Here is a 20448-nt window from a genome sequence, read left to right on the forward strand (position 1 = left end):
TAAAAAAATAAAATAAAACAATATTCAGAGAGTAAAATATACTTAAAAAAAAATTAACAAAATTGCATTTAAACATTTAAATAAAGTAACTAGAAATTTTACAAGCACAAAAAAATTTACTAAAGACAAATTAAAAAGTGAGCAACAAAATACAGTAAATTAAATAAAACAGGTATACAAAATAAAGTAAACTGAATTGATATAAAAAAGTAAAAAGTAATATTGAAGAAATATTTATAAAAAATAAAATAAAAGTCATGATAAAATAAATACATACTAACTAAAATTTAAAAAATTAATGCCGAATAAAACAAAAATAAAAAGGATTAAAATTAAAAAAATAAAACAAATTTAATGATTCCTCAATTAAGAATAAAAGAATTAAACAAAGTAAATTAACAAACAAAAATTAGAATAAAGAAAATTTTATTAAAAAATGTAATTAATATAAAGTAGTCAAAACTACAAAAACATAAAATAAATCAAAACATTTAAAATATAAACAATAAGTAATTGAATAAAGACTAGAGTGCCAGTTACTGTCGAAATGCGACAGTTTTTCTAGTTTTTAGGAGCCTTGGAGAGGTTTTCTAACTTAACACGTAGCATTTTATTGGCACAGAGAATTTTTCGCAATATATGCAAAGTTTTTTATTCTAATTTATTTTCAATATTTTTTAATAAAAATATAGTTCGTACTTCACCAAAAAACATAAAAACAAAATCTCTAAACTTTGTGCAAAACTCAGATTTTTTAGAGAAATTCTAAGTATGTAGTTTTATAGCCCAACTAATTTTAGTATAACAAAGTGCAAGTTTGAAGTATCTAAAAAATTGCGTTGATTTTTGGACATTTTTTTAGTAGAAGGTGTTGCTCATTTTCTTCATACAAAAAATAATTGTCGAACATACTTTGTACGGAAGAACCTGGCTGAAAAAAAAATTGCCAAAATCAATGCGATTTTTTAGCACCTTCAAGTTTAACGGGTTGTTCATTTCAAACTAAGATTTCGGAGTTCATACTCCCAAAAATTAAACAACTAACTACTTATTTCCCTAGTAAATAAGTGCTGAAATTCCACCAGTATTAGCAATTTAAAGCGCCACAAAAAAAAACTAAGAAAAATATCAGCAATATATATTTTTATAAAAAAAATTTAAATAAAATCCAAGTCAAGTAATTTCACTCACCTAGGAAAAGTGCAATATTCCGATTTCTTTTGTCGAAAACAAAAAGCACCAATTAAGTGACAAAAGAAAAAATTTCAACAAGCAACTTGCCTCCTGCTGCTATTGCTGCTTGCAACGTGCTGTGCAACAACTATAAAGCGTGAAAAGCTAAGAAAGTGCGCAATACTCGCATAACGACGACGACGACAACAACAACAAGTCCAACAGCAAATACAACGAAAACTAGATATGTATGTAATTAAAAAATTCCTACAAAAACTGCAAGTTAAAATATGAAAATGCATTTTTTTTAGAAATTCACAAAAAAAAAGTCACCAACCGCGCACAGCAAAATGCAGCATTAATTGGGCCACCATAATTGCAGCGCACGGTGCTACAATGCAGGCAATCGTAAAAAGCATATGAAAAAAACATCAAAAAAAAAAATAATAATTTCAATAAAAAACGCAACATCTAAACACACTTCGCAAAGTTGCTTCGGCTACATCTTCGTCGCATTCGTCACCAGCGCTGCTGTCAAGCGCCTCTGATTAGTGCAACTCTTTTGTCAAGTCGTTGCATCCGCTGTGTGTGTGTGTGTGTATTTGTTTGTGCTTTCGCGTATGTTTGCGTGCCTAGCTCAGCATTTGTTTTAGTGTTATATACATACATGCATACATAAATAAATTGTGCACTTTTATTTGTTGCATTAGCGCGTTGGCGTCACTTTAATTACCTTTCGTTGCCGCTGACTAGCGTTATGTGAAAAAAATTGGTTATAATTTTTCAACTAATTACCGCTACAATGACCACGATTGCTTGAGGCGCACGTTACTTAAGTGGCAGTTTCCTTTTGGTGAGTAAAATTGCAATTTATTCACTTTAGAAAATATATTGAAAGTATGTCGATATAGAGTGTTTTTAAACCGAATTCTGAAAGAAGGCGTTCTTGAAGAATTTTCTGGGCATTTAGGTCGATCTTCCATGCAGCGGTCGATACATAGCTAATTATTTATATTTGAGTATTGAATTCAAGAATAAAAAAAAAATAAAAACATTCTAAGAGCTAAAAGCTCCAACATTTTTTTACCATTAATAATCTGGTTAAAAATAATGAGTTTTCCACTACTAGTTTCAAAAATTTATCGTAAGAAGCAGATACATAACCGGGAAGGTGGAAATCTCAAGCGGCTGTAACCTTTCCGAAATTTCTATTCATTAATAGTATGCTTAAACTTTGACAGTTTTAAGCTCAAAATAAAAAACAAAATGTATGCAAATTTTATTTTTTGATATAAATATAAATTTCCACAATTATAACAACTTTCTTATGGTCAAATCTGTTTTAAGAATCACATATTTCTAGTACTTATGCGGAAATTCAGAAAAAAATCTTTCAGACATAAACAAAGCTGACTGTTTCAGTGTTCTTGTTGGAGATGGCATTAAACGGCCTTCACTAAGTATATGCCCAGACTACGCAAAGATTTCACTAACTTTGTCCCAATCCATACAACTTTACGACATTTTCACTTCTTTTCTGGGAATTGATGAAATCAAGATTTTCTGAAAGTCTGGATGGTATATATATAGAAAAACATTTTTTTTTTTCAGTTTCCCAAGTTGGCTATTTTAAGCTATTTTATATTTTTTTTTTAATTTAAAGTTGGTAGTCGCTGTGCAGCATTTAAAACGATTAAAAGTATTTCAAATGCAAATATTTGTATATTCAAAAGACCTTTTTTGGGGTCTTGGAGTCCGAAGAATCTAAATTTGGAATTTACTTTTAGCTAAAACGGATGCCAGGATGCGCTTTAATGTAAAACCATGGAAGCAGCTTGAAGGAAAAGTGCTAACAATGTTTGTCAACAATGTTTCTCAACAATGTTTCTTCATGTTTATTTGCAGCAAAGTGCAACCCGCAGCTGCGGCGTTATTGCTAAAAATAAACGCTTTTTTGTAAAACTAATCTGCAGATTCAGTATCCTCGTGCCCGAAACCCTCAGAAAGATCTTTTAATGATATGAATATTTGAATTTTAATCACTTTCAATGGTTTTAAGTGCTGCTCTAGACCACCAATTTTAAATTAACAAAAATCGCTTAAATCGCCAACCTGTGAAAACTTTTCTATGTACAATTCAGACTTTCAAAAAAACTTGGTTTCTTCAATTCTACAGTTATTGTTTTTGGCCACAGTTATGCAGAAAAAAAAAACAATTTCTACGATTTCTTTCCTTATGAATCAAACCAAAAAAAAAATAAATAAATAAATGCATTTAAACCAAGCACTTAGGTACAAAACTAGATAATATAGGTTATTTTGTTTCAGTATGAAATTTGAAGCTTATAAAAACCTCAGATGTGTAAAACCACAGTTTTTTTTATTGATTTTCGCAATTTAGATACGAGTAGAATGAAATTTGGCAGGCAACATAAAAAAGTGTATAAACCATCACTAAATTAAATGCCAGCTTTGAATGACGCAAGTATACTTTTAAGTATTTCAGAAAAAAGTGGAGTAGGTACAAAACGCCTTAAAAACAAGATTAGAGTTTGCAATATTTTTTAAGTATCTCACGTGTGTTACAGCGGCACCGAAAATGTGTCAGCTATTAAACCGCATCGTAAATGGCTACCACGTCGTTAAGTCACAAGGTAATGGCAGCTGGCTGACAAGCAAAGCCCAAATTCTAATTTTGTTTCGACATTAAAGCAATTTTTAATTTACTTAAAAAATTTCGTTAATCGCTTAAGTAGTTTGCTTGTACTAAAAACGTCGTTCCACAAATTTCCAGTTAATTTCCAGTAAATTAAAAAAAATTGGAATTAAAAGTTAAGAGGTAATAAGAAGTTTTTGTGGAGCGATTCCGCCACTTCTAATAATAATAATATTTTTTGGTGCTACCTTTTTTGCTTAGAAGTGTTTGGCCCGAACTTATTCGCCAATTTGTGGTGTGCGTCTTGTTGTTGTCAGGAAAATGGAGCGAACTGCAGTTCAATGTCGACTTCGAATGGCAAATCGGTTTGTGAGAAGCTTTTTCAAGACAAAAATAGAAAATAGAATAGTAAAAGTCAGAAAAGTTTGGTCTAAATTTCGAACTTTTTACTCTGAATTTAAAAAAAAATTTGTGGGTATGCAGTTTTATAGCCCATGGAATTTTAGTATAACCAACAATGTGCAGTAACAAATTTTCATTGATCAAAAAAAAAAAAACAACTCCGCCGCTATTTTGTGTTTTGTTTTTCAGTTAACAATTGGCATTTGCAAAAACTGGCGTTGTTTTTTGTTTTTTTATTTACACACCTGTCCATTTTTTCTTTTTTTTAAGAATCATTAAAAAATTTAGGCAATCAAAAGCTCCTCATGATTCCAGTAAAATGAGTTTTGAAAGGATCGCCTTTTGCCGATATATTATATATGTACACTAGGGTGGTCCAAACACATAAGAAAATCAAAATTTTTATGTTGCCACCACCCAGATCTAAAAAATAAGGAGATACGCATTTTTTTTATTTTGAAATCTATATTTTACATGGCGAAAATATCTATTTTTTATTTTTAATTGCTATAAAATCGTTTAAAATAAATATTTTTTGATCGAATAAGACGGTTTCCCTTCAGATGTCTTCAAAAAATAACAATATAACGCTTATTTAACTTAAAAATTTTACTGGATGTGTATATTTTTTTTGCAGTCTACTCGATTATTTCTGTGGGTAGCTGGTGAAAAATTTGGGAAAAATAGGGTTGTCACATATTTGAAAATTTAAAATTATTTAAAGGCCCAATGAAATAATTAAACTTCATTATCAAAACGAAAATCGTTTCAAGAGATTATAAAACATTTTTGTACGGGGTTGCCACCTTTCCAAAAAATACAACAACGGTTATTAAAAATTTAAGCTTACTTAATACCACAATATGGGTATGGAATGGAAGGTTTTTGAAAATACATACTTTAGTTCACACACATTTTTGGAATTAGGGTTGCCGTTTATCTACAATTAAAAAAAAAATTTAAATCATGCTACATGCTGTTAAATAAAATATGAGTTTCAAACAAAAGGTGTTAAAATAAAGCTTTAACCCCTACATATTTCTTCCCCTATCGAACTGTCGATTATGCGAAAATGCATATTACATCATTTCTCTTAACTTACCTAGTTACCTCATCTCAGTTAACAGATGGGTGGCAACCCTATTTAAAAACATGTTAGTTCAAAGCTTATGTGTACACCTTTCGTATGATACCTATATAGTGGTATTAAATAAGCTTCAATTTTAATTAATCTTTGTTGTGTTTCTTTATAAAGGTGGCAACCCCATTCAAAAATATTTTCAAACGCTTTAATTTTGAAGAAGAAACTTAAATTTTGTATTGACCTTTAAATGATTTTTAATTTTCATATATCTGGCAACCCTATTTTTTAAAATTTTTTACCACAAACCTACATAAACACCGAGTATAATTCCTCTTGAGGCTGAGGCTTTGCAAACATAAGAAGCTGATTTGAACGCCGCCAAAAGGCCAGAAAGATCTTGAAGTTGCGCGAGCCCAGCATTTGCTGAGCGTACATGAGGACCAACCGTCCAAGAGCGAACCGCAGTAGGACGGAGACATTCCCAGTTGCTACCTCTCCAGCTAAAACGTTTCAAGGGTACCTTTCCTTGACAATTCATCATCCACGCAGAGTCCTGTAGAATGTCACTGTGGCCCGGCACCTTTTGTATGAAATTAACTTTTGAATGGTCCTTAGGACCTTAAAATTCGGTAATAAATTGAAGAATATTAAGAAAACGCAAATATGACGATTCTTAGCGAGTAGTTAAATCGGAAGTTTTTATGACGAAAAAATCTTCGCCAGGTAAACTTTTGCCACAACTAACCACCCATAAAGGCCTTCAAGAAAATAGTCGTAAAATTACGCAATAGCAGTCATAAGTGCATAAGCATAAATAAGCTTTAAAGCTTAATCTTTCCATCAAATATTACGTTGCATATTAAATAATTTTCCAATTTGAAATCCTGCAATTGTAGGCAAACGAAAATTACATAAATGACAAAACAGCCTCGTAGACTTTGTTGGCTTTTCATTTTGTTGCCTGCAATGGCTGTCGCTGAAGTTTGCACAATACCCACCCAACAGAGTGTTAGTCTGCTTAGGTGGATTTGTTTAAAGTTAAATGCGACTTGGAATCGAGTCATTTAACTGGTGACATCAAGCAGAATAATTGCATACAAAGCGGAAGAAGGTAAGCACACGAAAGCAAAAGTAAGGAAAAAGTAGCAAGCTAAACACTTTACTACATTCATCTATCTATGTACACATGTATGTATATGTGTGTATGCCAACAATTCGTTGCCCGTGTTGCAAGTACAATTACAATTGCATAACTCAAATAATGACAAACAAAAAATCACAAGCACCTTTTTTTTAAAATACTACATTGAAGTGCAATTTGAAAAAATTAAATAACACTGCATAATATTTTAGTGCGCATACGCAAACAACTCACATACAACTCTGCTTTGTGCTGGTGCGCATACTTAATTGCATATGTATGTATGTACATTAGGCCGTATCACTTCGACTCTAAAGTATTTAAAAAAAAAAAAAATTTGGAGGCCGGCTTTTTGCATTTTTCGGTGGCACCTACATCGGCAATCAATTTATTTTTGTTATGGTACTACTGGAATAATCGAAATACTTCCTTAACAATAGTTTAATGATTTTTGGTGAACTTGAATTTACTGGTACTAGGGTGGGATACTTGAGGTCAATGAACTTTAGAACAAAAAAATTTTATAGTCGAGGCAAAAGCATCGATGCATCATACTCTGAGATTCGACTATAAATGCCGAAGATATAACGAACAGAATTTCAAAATTGCTTTGCAAAAATATTTAAGTGTCGAAGGTTCACGCCGCATTTTTTTTGTTTTCTGACACGGTCTAACGTACACCACCGCGCATGCGTGCTTGTTTATGTCAACAAAACATATATGACAGCAAATGCAATATTTCGTCATAGTTTGGCGACTATCAGCCTGCAACATCGGCTCACTGCCGCATCGCCACACTGCCACACAACGACTGAAATATTGAACATTATCGTAATTTTATTATGCGCAGGCGCATGACACTCGCAACACGTAGCAAAATGCCAGCTACATATGTATGTATGTATATATGTACATTTGTGCACAGATACACTTGAGTCTAGACCAAATAATGTGGCTGCATTAGGCGGCAGCAGCAGTAGCAGACAGCAATGCATAGTTTGCAAATGAATTGCAGACAATAAAAAATGCCAGTAGCGCACTGATGCGCCATATAAAAGCTAAAATGTCAAAGCAATAAAATTTTGCAGCGAACTTGTTGCACAATGAACACACACACACGCAGTAGTAGTAGTAAACGCAATGATAGTGCAAATATTTTATAAGTTGGCTGTAGAAGAAAGTTGGAGGGAGATGGATTATTTATGTAAAGTGTGGTTTGAAAATTTGTATTAGCTAGTTAGAGGGACGTTTTGCGCGTTTGAGAGAGGAAAGAGGGGAAGATCTTAGATTGTGGCTGCCGCTCGTAGGCCTAGAGAAGCGAGGTAGTCTTGTACAGTGGCGAGTGAGGCAAAGCGAGCGCGCAAGATGTTCGCTACTTGGCTTAAATTTTTTTCCTAATAAAAAGCAATGCAGCAAATGTCGATGTAATAACATCGCTTCGTTTTCATTTGCCAATAATTAATTACCTCCTCCTCTTTGTCTTTTATGTCATTATGTTGATTTTTTTTTTTGTAGATATTTATTATTGCTTTCTTGTGGCCATATCAAAAATGCCACACATATGGACAGTCGTTATGATCGTATCACGGCGCACGTGCGCAGTTTTTTGCATTAATTATTTATGAAAATATAGTTCAATCTATAATATAAATCATATTAATCAACGTTTCACACTTTATATAAAGTTCACAAATATTCCGAAAATGTTCATTAAAATTTTGAACTTTACAGAATTTTTAGAAAATTCCTAATGAAGTGCAATTTTCAAACGGCTAAAATATCCCGTTGGTTTTTGAGATTTTTTTTTGGTGGCTGATTTTTGCCGTTTTGGAGACTGTTAACAACTGAATTCGAAAAAATTACCTTTTTTTGTAAATTGCACTTATTATATTATTGTTATATAAGAAAACACAAAAGCAGCTTGAATTTGGAATTAAGATTTCTTTATATCTTACCCAGATTAGTGACATATGATTCAGTGTATGAAGTACCCTCTAAAAATTTCGATCATTCAAATTAATACCTCCGAAGCTACCCGAAGCATTATTACTAGTTTTCAATCAATAGCCGGGAACTTAAACGAAAATATTCCACTACTGCCAGCTTCGAATGAAAAAAGCTATTTTGATGTGGCAACTATTTCCATTCCAGATTCCAGTATTAAACGTGGGCCCTTAAATTCATATATAAGTGCTTTTTCTACTTTATTCAGTGTTGCCAACTTTTGATTTTCAAAAAGCACCAAAAACTTGGAAAAAAGCGTTTTACCACACTAAAAGCACCAAATGGTTTTAAATCAATTGATGCTTTTCTCATAACAGTTTGTATGTATTTAACAAAAACCAAAAATTAACAATATTTACAAGAATGCATACATAAATCAATAAACAAAACTTTTTCGCTCATAACGATTTAAAAGTCACATGACACTCATGCTTACGACGTAATACCGAAGTACTGCACATTAAAACTGATATATCTCAAGAAAGAAAAATCAAATCCCAATAAACGAAAATCATGCCCTAAGTAGAAATGAGCAAAAAAAAATAAATTTTGTTTTCATTATATAACCTCAAATATCGCCAAAAACCGTGATTTTGGCACTTTGAGGTTAGGATACCTCAAAATTCTAGTGCTAGAGCAATTGTGCGGCACCAAGAAACAATGTTTTTTACTCAGGTGGTACAAAAATAAAAATTTTTATAAATAATTAGAAAAGAAAACAAAAATACTTTTCTTACTCGCATATCTACTAGCATTTTCAACGCGAACATAATTGAACAACGTGAATTTGCAAGTTCAGACTTTTATCAATCATGGTTGTATTTAAGCGCATTTAAATTTGTAGATTTTTGTAAATTCAGTGCTGCCACAGCTTTAAATATTTGAAAATTATTTCAGGTTTTAACTATATCGGAGTAATTTTAGTTCAGAAAAAAAGCACTAAAAAAGGCACTTGGCACTAAATGATTTTTTTGGCGTTTTAATTTTCAAAAAGCACTAAATCTAGTGCTTAATGCACCAAGTTGGCAACTATGACTTTATTCCTTCACAAATATTCCTACTTATTGGGGTGGTCCTTATAAATATCAAAATAAAGGGGTGCCCCATTTTGCTCTACGCGCTAATTAGAGACATCCCAGAAAACTTCAAAACGTTAAAAAAACTAAGAGCTCGCCACCAGAGTTTGACAAACCTTAAATTTTTAGATCGCAAAAATTCGAAAAAAAGTTTATTTTTATACGCTCAATTATAGCTGGTCAAAGTAAAAATTAAAAAAAAAATGTTTGCGCTTGAAAAGATAAATTTTTCAAACACCAAAAATTTTTAAAAAAATTTTACACTTTCGTGGTTGTCTTAATTTTTTATGTAGACCAAAATAAAGGGGTGCGCGGTATAAAATTTAGATATTATTGTAGATGGTTACAGTCAAAATTTTATAAAATTTTTGCGCTTAAAAAAATCTAAACCCCAAATTTTTTTTAAATTTTGAAATTTTTGTGAATGCCCGTATGTACGTATGTGCATACTGATATCTATGTATGATTATTCCAACACATTCACTGTATGCAAATGAATATTTATGTTTTACGATGCGCATTGTAACGGGAATTTTAATGCGTAAATTAGTAAATAAATTAAAAATCTGCATACACCCATATCAATTTGAATTTGAAAGTGGCATAAAACAGAAAAGCTGTTACTCTATCTATCGTTTTATAGAAACTTACTGATTTTTAATTTTTTCTTAAGCGAAAGAAAGAAAATAAAAGTATGCCACATCAGCCGTAGTACAGATTTTCAAGACAGTTGCGCGTGTACATAGTTAAATGGCAAGAAAAATGCATTGCCTGCTGTGAAGTGAAGGGAAGTGTAGGTAATTTGTTTCTGATTAGTTGGTGGTTACCAAAGAAAAACCTTCACTTTCTAAATGATGCGTGAAGCGCGCGAAATTAAAAATTTGTTCTGCACAAATACAGAACTTCGAAAGAAATACGGAAAAGAGTGATGAGAGTTTATAGCTTTTTTCGTAAATCATCAAAATTTTTTTAACCTTTATATTCCATGAAATTTTCTTATGTTTCACCCTACGAGTATTAATCTACATATGTACTTTCAAAAATCTTAAAAAAAAAACTGCTCGTTTTCCAAACCTTTTTGTTTCGCCGTAATGGCGCACTTGTAAAAAGAAAGTTTTCCATCCAATCTCTTTCTTAAAAACTATTTTGTAGATTTTGCAAATCCGCAAGCATTTATAGCAAGTAGCTGTCAGCTATATGTTTTGTTTTTTGCTACTTGCACTTACATACATGCGAGTGTTAAGAGCTTTTTGGTTAATTTTCACTTAAAACTGTCAAAATGTCAAAAACATGACGAATGCGAAAACAAAGACAAGCTTAAATGCACTTGTGCTGCTGTAACTGTAGGCAAACTTATGAGGACGTCCACACTCTGACACTTGCGCACATGCTTATGTACACATAGATGTGTGTATGCAAAGGGTGGTCCATATAGTGATTTATTTCCATTAATTATAAAAAAGGTTTCACTCATGTGGCCAGCAGCATTTTCCAAGAAAAATTGGCCAATGATGCGTGAATGTCTATGTTTTGTACGCATGATATTTATATTTTTAAGGACCACCCTAATGTACCTACATACAGTGACTCAAACAAATGAGCACGTGTTGATTTGTTTTTCAATATTCGTAAGGTTTTTTGAGCTATATTTTTTTTTTGTTATTTCCTCATAAAAATACCCTCCAAGCTTCTCTAACATCTCGTTAATTTTTGAGAACTTTTTTTGTTGTTTCCGCATAATCATGATTTTTTTAAAAATCAAATTAGGGAGACCGTTACCAACAAAATTAAAAATTCGACGGCAGGTTTTGTGAATTGGCCTTGTGTTTCCAAAAAAAAAAAAAACGCCAAAGTAGTCTCAAAAAAAAAAAATAAAAAATTTTGCCGGTTGAGACTTATTTAGACTAAAATTATATGGGCTATAAAAGATTAGAATAAAAAGTTGAAATTTTGATTAAAATTTGTTGAATTTTTCTAAATTTTTTATAAAGTTTGGAACTGTGATTTATATGTTTTTGATTAAAGCTTTGACGGTACTTTTATAGGAAATACCAAAAACAAAAAAAAAAAATATATAAATAGCTTTGAAAACATTACGAGTATTTAAAAAAAAACCCACATGGCTACTTGTTTGAGTCACTGTATGTCTAAACAAATACCTTCACTTTTGACTTTTATCTTCACTTCTTGTCTCGCAGATATCTTCACTCCTTTTTTCTCAATTTTACTTTTTATTTGATTTTGACAGCCACTAATGAGCCATTTTATTGTTGAATGAATGGTCGGCCGACCGGCAACCCTGCCTTACGCTTTGTTGTCATTCGCACAGCAGACGAAATCAGCCGATTGATTTTTAATGGCATTTGCACGCTATTTTAATTGTGTCAATTGGGTATTGAAGTGAAGTTAGGCGGGGAAAAATACATTTGTATGTATGTACGTACGAGTACTTTGTAGGCTGAAATGATTGCTGACAAAAAGGTTGTATCGAATTGTCGAATTCGGAGGGAACTTGGGGTCCACCGAGTGAAGTACGCACCACAAATCTTTGTGTTATAGAACTGAAAACTGTTTATTTGAGTTCTGGACGAATGTGAAAATGAATACTATTCAGCGTTTGTACAAGTTCTACTCCATAAGGCTTAAAATTAAAAAAAAAAAAAAATAAATCAAAAATAACAACTATTTTTAATCAAAAAATTAAAAAGTCAGCGAAAATCAATTAAATTTGACCGAAAAAGTAAAAATCCAAATTAAAAACTCAAATCAAAAATAACGATTTTGAAGTAATCTCAAACCAAATTTTTATATTTAACGGATATTTTCGGTCCCTGCATTTAAATGATCCATAACGATTTACTAATCATATCCACTGGCGAACTCCGCGGTAAAAGTAAACAAAATAAAGTTGAAAAAAAAAAACAATCAAAAGCTTGCGCCACGTGACTATTGAACAAATAAATATTTTCATAAGAACTGCTGCCCACCTAATCGCCCACATACACATACTCCTACTCGCGCATAAATACTTAAATAAAAAATGCTATGAATTCGCACAAAATTTTTCTTTTCGTTTAAACAGGCGTGTGAAATCTGTGCGCGCGCGCATGTGTGTAGGTACAGAGCTATACACTGTTTGCGTGTTAAAAACGCGTGGCAATGTGCGGCGAATTGATCGGCATATAATTGTTATTATTTGTAATGAAGTGGTTTTTTTTAACAGCGGCTATTTCAGCTGTGCTGCATGGCTACCAAAATTGTAAGCTATCCGCTGCTTTGTTTGCTATTGCTGTTATTTGTTGGCTGTTGTTTGTTGTTGTTGCAGTGTGGTAGTAGTTTGTTGTTGCAATTATTTGCTACATTGATTGTCGGCATATCGAATGAAAATCATACACACACAGCTTACGCTGCTGGCCACTTGCCGACGCCAAGTTCGCTACTTAAGTCTTTCGTTGCGTTGGCTCTTTGGTATGTACATATGTATGTATGTAAGTACTATGCTGGTATGTACATACCTCTCAGTGTGTTGGCGTTTTTTTTCCTCTTGTATTTGTTTGCGTACAATAAGCGATTTTTTATGCTTTTTTATGCCTTACAACGCTTCGTTTATGCTTGTCGGCTTTTTTATTACGTGGGATAATGGGAAAATATGTATTGATGATGTGCAATTTTCACCAATCACTTTGGGCTAGCATCAGTAGCGCGGTGCTGAGGTGCGTACTTGCGTTATAAAAAAAAAAACAAAACAAGCAAAAAAATAATAACAATAATGCGGCGTGAAGTATTTAAAGGCCTTATTATTTTTGCACGTCCATTTAACATTACGCAAAATGTTTTCTTTTCCAATATATTTTTTTGTACAATATTTACACAGGCGTATTAGAAACGCTCACTTTCTAAAAGAAATAGTGGTTCATGATCATCGTTAAAAAAAAAAAAACAAGTTGGGTAGTTTTTTTTTTTGGTTTGCGTAGGTGAGAGTAAAAGTAATGCGAAATTTAATAGATGGGATTGAAAAATTGAACAACTAACGAGCTAACAAATATGAAGCCGCACGCCTTTGTTGGGGGTAAAGTGTGTTTGAATAAATAGGATATTGAGTTCCCGCTGAAAATCTCTTTTCAGGTTACCAGACTTCTGTAGCGTATCCAAAGCTGAAGTGTCAGCTATAATGAATGCTGCTGTGAAGAGACGTCTTCAGTTTTAGTGATAGCCAGGCTGCAACAAAAGCTCTGAGCTTTTTCACGTTTCACTAAAAGATTGCGCTAAATTGCCTATTTCTAGAGGAGATGGCCAAGCAGAACAGACTTCATCTCACTTGGGACCGCGATCATAGGGACATGGAGGGCAACTGCATGACAGATGAACTTGCAACGAAAGGCACGACTTAACAGATACTTTCTGATAAAGAATGCACTGGTATGCCATTTGCCACTGGCATGCTTTCATGAGAGATGGAATCAAAGTACGACTTTTCGAATTTCAAGGTGGACGTAGCCTAATTGGGATCGGAAGCGGTCATGAAGTGCAAACTCTCTTAGAAGAGAGGATAAAAGACGATATATATAACGTTGTGTGGGCTATGTTTAATAGGCAAGCATGCATAAAGGCCCGACGTGCCTTTCCGAAGATGTTGTAGAACCTCTAAGAACTACGAAGAGGAGGGAACGGTCTTAAATCTCCTGTGTAAATGCCTTGCACTGTGTAGAAGCAGGCTACTACCGACGAAAATACGTAGTTCGAAAAGGAGGATAACTGAACGGTGTCAAAGTGTGCCGCCGGTTTTAGTTTTTTTTTTGGGATTATAAAATTTATTATATATTAACACTTCTCTAAAATAATTTTATAAATAAAATTTTTTATAAATAAAGTTAGTTTTAAAATTTTTCTTTAGTTTTTTCTTGGTTTTTTACCGGAAAGATATTATATGTCGCTCTAGATAAAAAATCTACATTTTGTCTATTAGGATTGTAAAATTTATTATGTAAAAAGACTTCTATAAAATAATTTTATAAAAATAAATTGTATAAATAAAATTAGTTTTAAAAAAAAATTTCCAAAAAATTATCCTAGATGATATAAGAGTTAAAGTTTAAAAGATCTGCTTAAAAGTTTTTTTAAATATGTTATCAACGGATCAAAAATATTGAGATTTTTTGAGATATTTTCAAATCAGACCAGCTCATGGAAACCTTATTTTTTTACCGAAATATTTTGGTAGAAGAACATGTAATTACGTAGAGGTATTCGATGACTCCAATAATGTGTAAATTCTTTGCTCAGCAACTAATTCTCACTTGACAGCTACGGCAGAGAACACCCAAAGAGATACTGAAAGCAGAGCCACCTTCTGGACAAGTCAGAAGACAGTTCTACGTGATCATAGACCAATTCCGGAGCTACGCTGTTCCCATAACCACAACCGACACTCATTGAATTCCTACAAACGAAGATCTTCACTTTACACGAGATCTTTCGTTGACACACGTGGGTACTGTAGCAGGCTTAACACTATAACCAATACATTTTTGATAACGATAATAGTTACGATAACGAAAGTTATGACGCTTACTATAAAGATAATGAAAATGACTATGAGGTCAACGATAACGATAACAAAATCGATAAAGATAATACACGGTAACCATGACGATAATGACAACGATTGTAAATACCGTTACACATATGCGAATACAAAGGAATGCAGAAACTTATAAATATTAAAAACAGGAATTTTGAAAAAAAAAATACATTTTAGTAGGACCTCCAGTTTCGTCATCATCTAATGATCGGAACTAAATCAAATTAGTATGGAATAATTTTTGAGTTGCCACCTTTCCGGCAAAAAAAAAATCTCAATAAATTTTGTATCCGGTAACACAAAAAAAATATGAAAAAAATATTTCGACGAATTTATAACCTCCCTTGTTTTGAAGTCGGCTAAAAAGAGAACAGTATTAAAAATACTTCCCATTTTCAACTGAGTTATCGCTTTCCTTTCCTCTACCCAAACATATAAGATTTGCCATTAATAAATTTTTTTTTGCAAAGCTGGCAACCTCTACACGCGTAGTGCAGATTTCTTAAAAATATGCGATACGTACCCTATATTGCACAACTCTCATAATTCGCTTAAATTATGAACTTCAATTTTGTCGGCAATCCCAAATTCACAAAAAAAAAATCCGACTTTTCTGTTGTTTTAATTTTTTAACAACGTTCAATTTTTTTTATTGATTTTAGATTTTTAGTTAGGTGGCAACTCCATTGTTAAATAATTCTACATTATAATATTACTAATAAATAGGCGCTTACACAATTTGTTAGTATTTGGCCAATTTGTGGCGTGCGCCATTTACTACGCCAATTTGAATATTTTTAATTATCATTTATTTTATAAACTCTTATTATGTAACATGTGGCAACTTTAAATAAATAGAAGTACACGTATGAATAAAAGTTTCGTTTTTTATTTTCTTAACATCGGTACCAAATTTTGCTTCACTTATAAATTTAATTAATTTAAGTTTTCAGTTAGGTGGCGACTCTATTTTTAAATATTTTTTTCTAAACCTTCCGTTTGGTTCCCACATTTTAATATCTTTCATAATCAACTTATTTAATGAACTCTAATTTTGTGAAAGATGGCAACCTGAAGTAAATAACAATGTTTGAATCAAACCCCTATCTCACACCTGAAAACTTTTAACAATGATACAAAACTTCGTTTCATTTAAAAATTGAATTGATTTTAGATTTGTTGCTAGGTGGTAACACTTTTTTTAATATTTTCACAGGAAAGTATATCGATGGCTGAGTGGAAGATCGACCTATCTCGGCAGCCAGTTCGAAAACGCTCTATCTCCAAAAACTTTTCAAAAACGCCCTATTTCAGAATTCGTTTCAAAAACGCCCTATCTCAGCTGCCGATTCAAAAACGCCCTATATCAGCATATTTTCTATACATTTTGAAGTGAGAGAGGGCGTTCTTGAACCGAATTTTGAGATAGGGTATTTTTTAATTAAATTCTGAAATAGGGCGTTCTTGAAAAGTTTTTTGAGAAAGAGCGTTTTCGAACTGGCTGCCGAGATAGGTCGATCTTCCACTCAGCCATCGATATTTAAATAGTTTTCTTTAGTTACTCGATTTGAATATTTTTTTTTTATTTTCCTGTTTTAAAATTAATTTAAGCTTCTATGACTACCTTTTTTAGGAGTGTGGACGTCTGAGCTAAAACTTTCGTACACATTTTTAGTTTTATACTACGAGTACCTAGGGTAAATTTTTTTTGTATTTTTTTTTTAGTTTAAAAAATAATCTCACATAAAATGTGTTCAAACTTCAAAACAAGGCCTCTAAATTTATTTGATAAGAATTTTTATTACTTTATGTAATTTGTTGATTTTCTTTGTATTGAATTATAAGGTGCCTCACTTTTAATATATTATATATTGAAGTAAATTGTCTGTTCGCCTACAAGCAAATGTGTCTTCTTGTAAACAAATTACAAAAGTCCGACCACATTTCCGATAACTAACAACACCCACTCATACTCAAAAATTAACAATTTTTTCCCACTCAAAATTTTTCTTTTCAATATAAATTTTCTTTTTTTTTTGATTTTTCGAATTCTCTTAACTAATTTATTGTATGTAATTTTATGGGTCTTCCTATGACTTTTCATTTCGCTGCCACTTGCCGCTGTGACGTTGTTGTTGCAAAGTAGCCACCACATTGAATTTAATTAACCTTCGCAACCATATGCCAGCCACTACTCGAATGCCGGGTGACCCAGCAACTCAGACCAGACCAAGCATCATTTGGCCGGCCAGATTGAGCAGTTCAGCTTGTAATATAGGTTAATGGGAATATTTAAGTGTTAAATTTATCACGTATTCATACGCAAACACATACATACGTGTATATTTACTTGGTGCACATGCATATGCATGTATGTATATTAGTCGTAATATATACATACAGACGTTGGTGGTGGTATGTATTACCGGCTTTTACTTTGTTGTTCTCACACAATTCGTTCCCTTTTGGTTTGTTATTGTTTATTTATACTTCTTTGTGTTGTTTGTGAAGTTGTTACCGATATGGTTATTAAAGTGGATAATTAAGAAATTGAATGTGAATGCGCTAAAAAAAGACAGACTGTATTGTGTGTGTGTGTTCTGATCAGTATCATGAAACAACAAAAACTGTTTATAATTCAAGCGCATAAAAAGAACAGATCAACAAACACACGAAGATCCATTTACCTTCGCCAAGCAGGGCAAGTGCAGCCAGCGGAAGCGTTACAATGTAAAACTGCTGGTAATGATAGCAATATTAAGTAGGTACAATACCCCGCAGAGTAAGCCAACGAAATGGGGCGCCACACTAACTATAGCCATACAAATATATGAGTTGAATCTACGTATGTAAGTTAGGGTGGTCCTTAAAAAATTAGATTGACAATTTTTTCAGTCTCACCCCCTAACTCGGTAATACCACGGTCACAGATATCACATATGTATAAATTTTGGTCCCGATTGAAGACGGTTAAGGTGTGTCGCACTGGGGAAAAGTTAAGATTCCCCTATAAAGACCCAAAAAATTAAAATAAAATTTCTTTTTCATCTAATACCCAAAATCAATACTATGTTAGTCGAAGTTATCACATATATATTTTGGTGCAGATTGGAGTCGGTTAAGACATTTTCATGGGGTTATCTGAACTTCAATCGGGGCCAAAATTTATATGTGATATCTTCGACTATATTAGCATTGACGTAGGGGCTTCCTACATTTAAGGACCACTCTAATGTGCATAGGTATGAGTTTCGACTACCACTTTCTATCGAAGATGAATGTTTCTTAAGCATTTTTTGTAGTTTTATCACAGCAGAGGTAAGGGTAGTAGCTTTGAGGAAACCAATAACAAAAACAGAAATTATATTTTTTACAATAACTAAACTTGTTTTGACGAAAAGTAAAAAATATTTTTGAAATAAAGCTTTCTGAAACCTCTCTCGTTTTATACTCGCATTAAAATATTTCGTTTAGCTTATTGTTTAAGTAGATTGTAACTTTTGGAACAGGTGGCTACCCTATTAAAAAATAACTTTGAAGTAACTCGTTTCTGAACCCTTTTTTTGACTGCCACATTATTGTGATATTTTATTTAGCTTATTAATTAATCAATTCTAACTTTTTTTTAAAGGTGGCAACCCTTTCCAATAAAATATTTTCGAAATAAACAGTTTTTAAACCTCTTTCGTTTGGCACTTATTCTACTTATTAATTTTTTGATTTTAACTTTTTAAATAGGTGGCAACTCTCGTTAAAAAATATCCTATATATTAATTCATGTCATAACCTATCTGCGTGCCAAAATTCATAAAAACATACGGTTTAACGTGAAAGAGCAACAAACACACACAATTAAACACTCACCCATCTATTCGCTAAAATTAGAGTGACCGGAGCAAAATATTTCACTCATAACTAACAGAATGTATGTAATTTGATTTAAAAAGTTGAACCAGAATTTTGTACTAGTTTTGTTTTTGCCAAGAAAATTCAGCTATTTTGCGGATAATACCTGGAAAATTTATATTGTATTATTAGTAGATAGTCTTGCGAGAATTTTCACATGAACAAAATTTAGCGCTAATTAAACTTGATTAGGCAAATCTTTGGATAATAGCGAAGCTGCTGTTATCTTCTCAGTTCAGTTGGTATATAGTAAATATAGTGCAATTTTCTGCATTTACTCTAACGCTTGCAAATTTTGTTCATTAACAGAGTATCTAGTGTGCTGAACTTCTTCTTGCTGGCTATTTGTAGCATGCCACATAGTACTTACAATTAAAACTAATCAAATTATAAGAGAAGTGGCGGCCTAAAGGAGGAAGAAATAGTGAAGAAGACGAGCAAGCTGAAATTAAAAAAAGGCAAATGGCTTAGTGTAAAAAATTAACTCAAAAGAAAAGCGCCACCCAAGGCAAGAGGCAAGAAGCTGCGGCTGATGTAACTAACAAACAAACACTGCTGGCCAATTCACTTATCTGAAAGCGCACACATACACTTATATAATTGCATGCATGTACGGGTATCTGTATATAAAGAAACATTTTTATATATTTTTTTTTTTGTTTTTGTTCCGCGCTACTATTTGTATGGCATGCCGCATACGCCCCAAGACTATCTAATATCCCACTATCAAAAAATAAAATTAAAATTAAATATATGTAGCAGCCCGCCGTCTCGTATTACTCCCATTGACATTAGTCAAACTCGAAGTGACGCGTCGACGCGAGCAGCCTACTCTGCAGCGGCAGCTTAAAAGTCTTGCAATTAACTGGAATGAATAAAATAAATGAGAAAGGTGCAACAAGTGGGCGCTGCTGATAACGCATGCCTCAGGCGACGGAAGTGGCTGCTTAGAGAAAGAGATATAAAAAAAGAAAAGAGTAAAACGAAATCCAGCAAAGAAGATTGAAACAAACAAAGAGTGAGTGTAGCTACGATGGAATGAGCTAATACAAAATTGAATGCGGACAAGTCGACGACACACATGCGGACATTAGGGTGGTCCAAAATAAGTAAAGTCAGATGCTCTCCCCCCCTAGGATTGTTCTCTATCGAAAAAATATAGCCTTATTGTTTTATTTTGAAATCAAAAAATATTTACATTGAGTTCCCTAAAAGCGCTCAAAATTTTCCATCTATTTTATATGGGGAAAAAACAACTTTTTGTAGAAATGGTACAGAGTTCTTGAAAATCATTAGTTTTCGATCGGAAAACGCTGGTTCTCTTCAGGAGACTTCCAATAATAATACCCAATTTTTTATTTAATACCGCAGATTTTTTATTTAATGCCCACTTTCATGGCATTTTCTGGGGGTTTTGGCGGGCCT

The 20448-nt window shown here is 32.7% G+C and overlaps 1 protein-coding gene across 1 annotated transcript in view; it reads left to right on the forward strand.

Annotated features, from left to right (window-relative positions):
- Nucleotides 1-1777: 1777 nt before the first annotated feature.
- LOC118738605 (serine proteinase stubble) overlaps nucleotides 1778-20448 on the forward strand; it is a 46587-nt gene continuing 27916 nt past the window's right edge. Inside the window, exon 1 of the mRNA XM_036469537.1 lies at nucleotides 1778-2026. The gene's annotated coding sequence lies outside the window, so the exon portion shown is untranslated. The remainder of the gene's footprint in view (nucleotides 2027-20448) is intronic.

This window comes from Rhagoletis pomonella, unplaced genomic scaffold (assembly GCF_013731165.1).
Source record: "Rhagoletis pomonella isolate Grant_MI unplaced genomic scaffold, Rhpom_1.0 Rhpom_scaffold_00001, whole genome shotgun sequence".
Lineage (NCBI taxonomy): Eukaryota > Metazoa > Arthropoda > Insecta > Diptera > Tephritidae > Rhagoletis > Rhagoletis pomonella.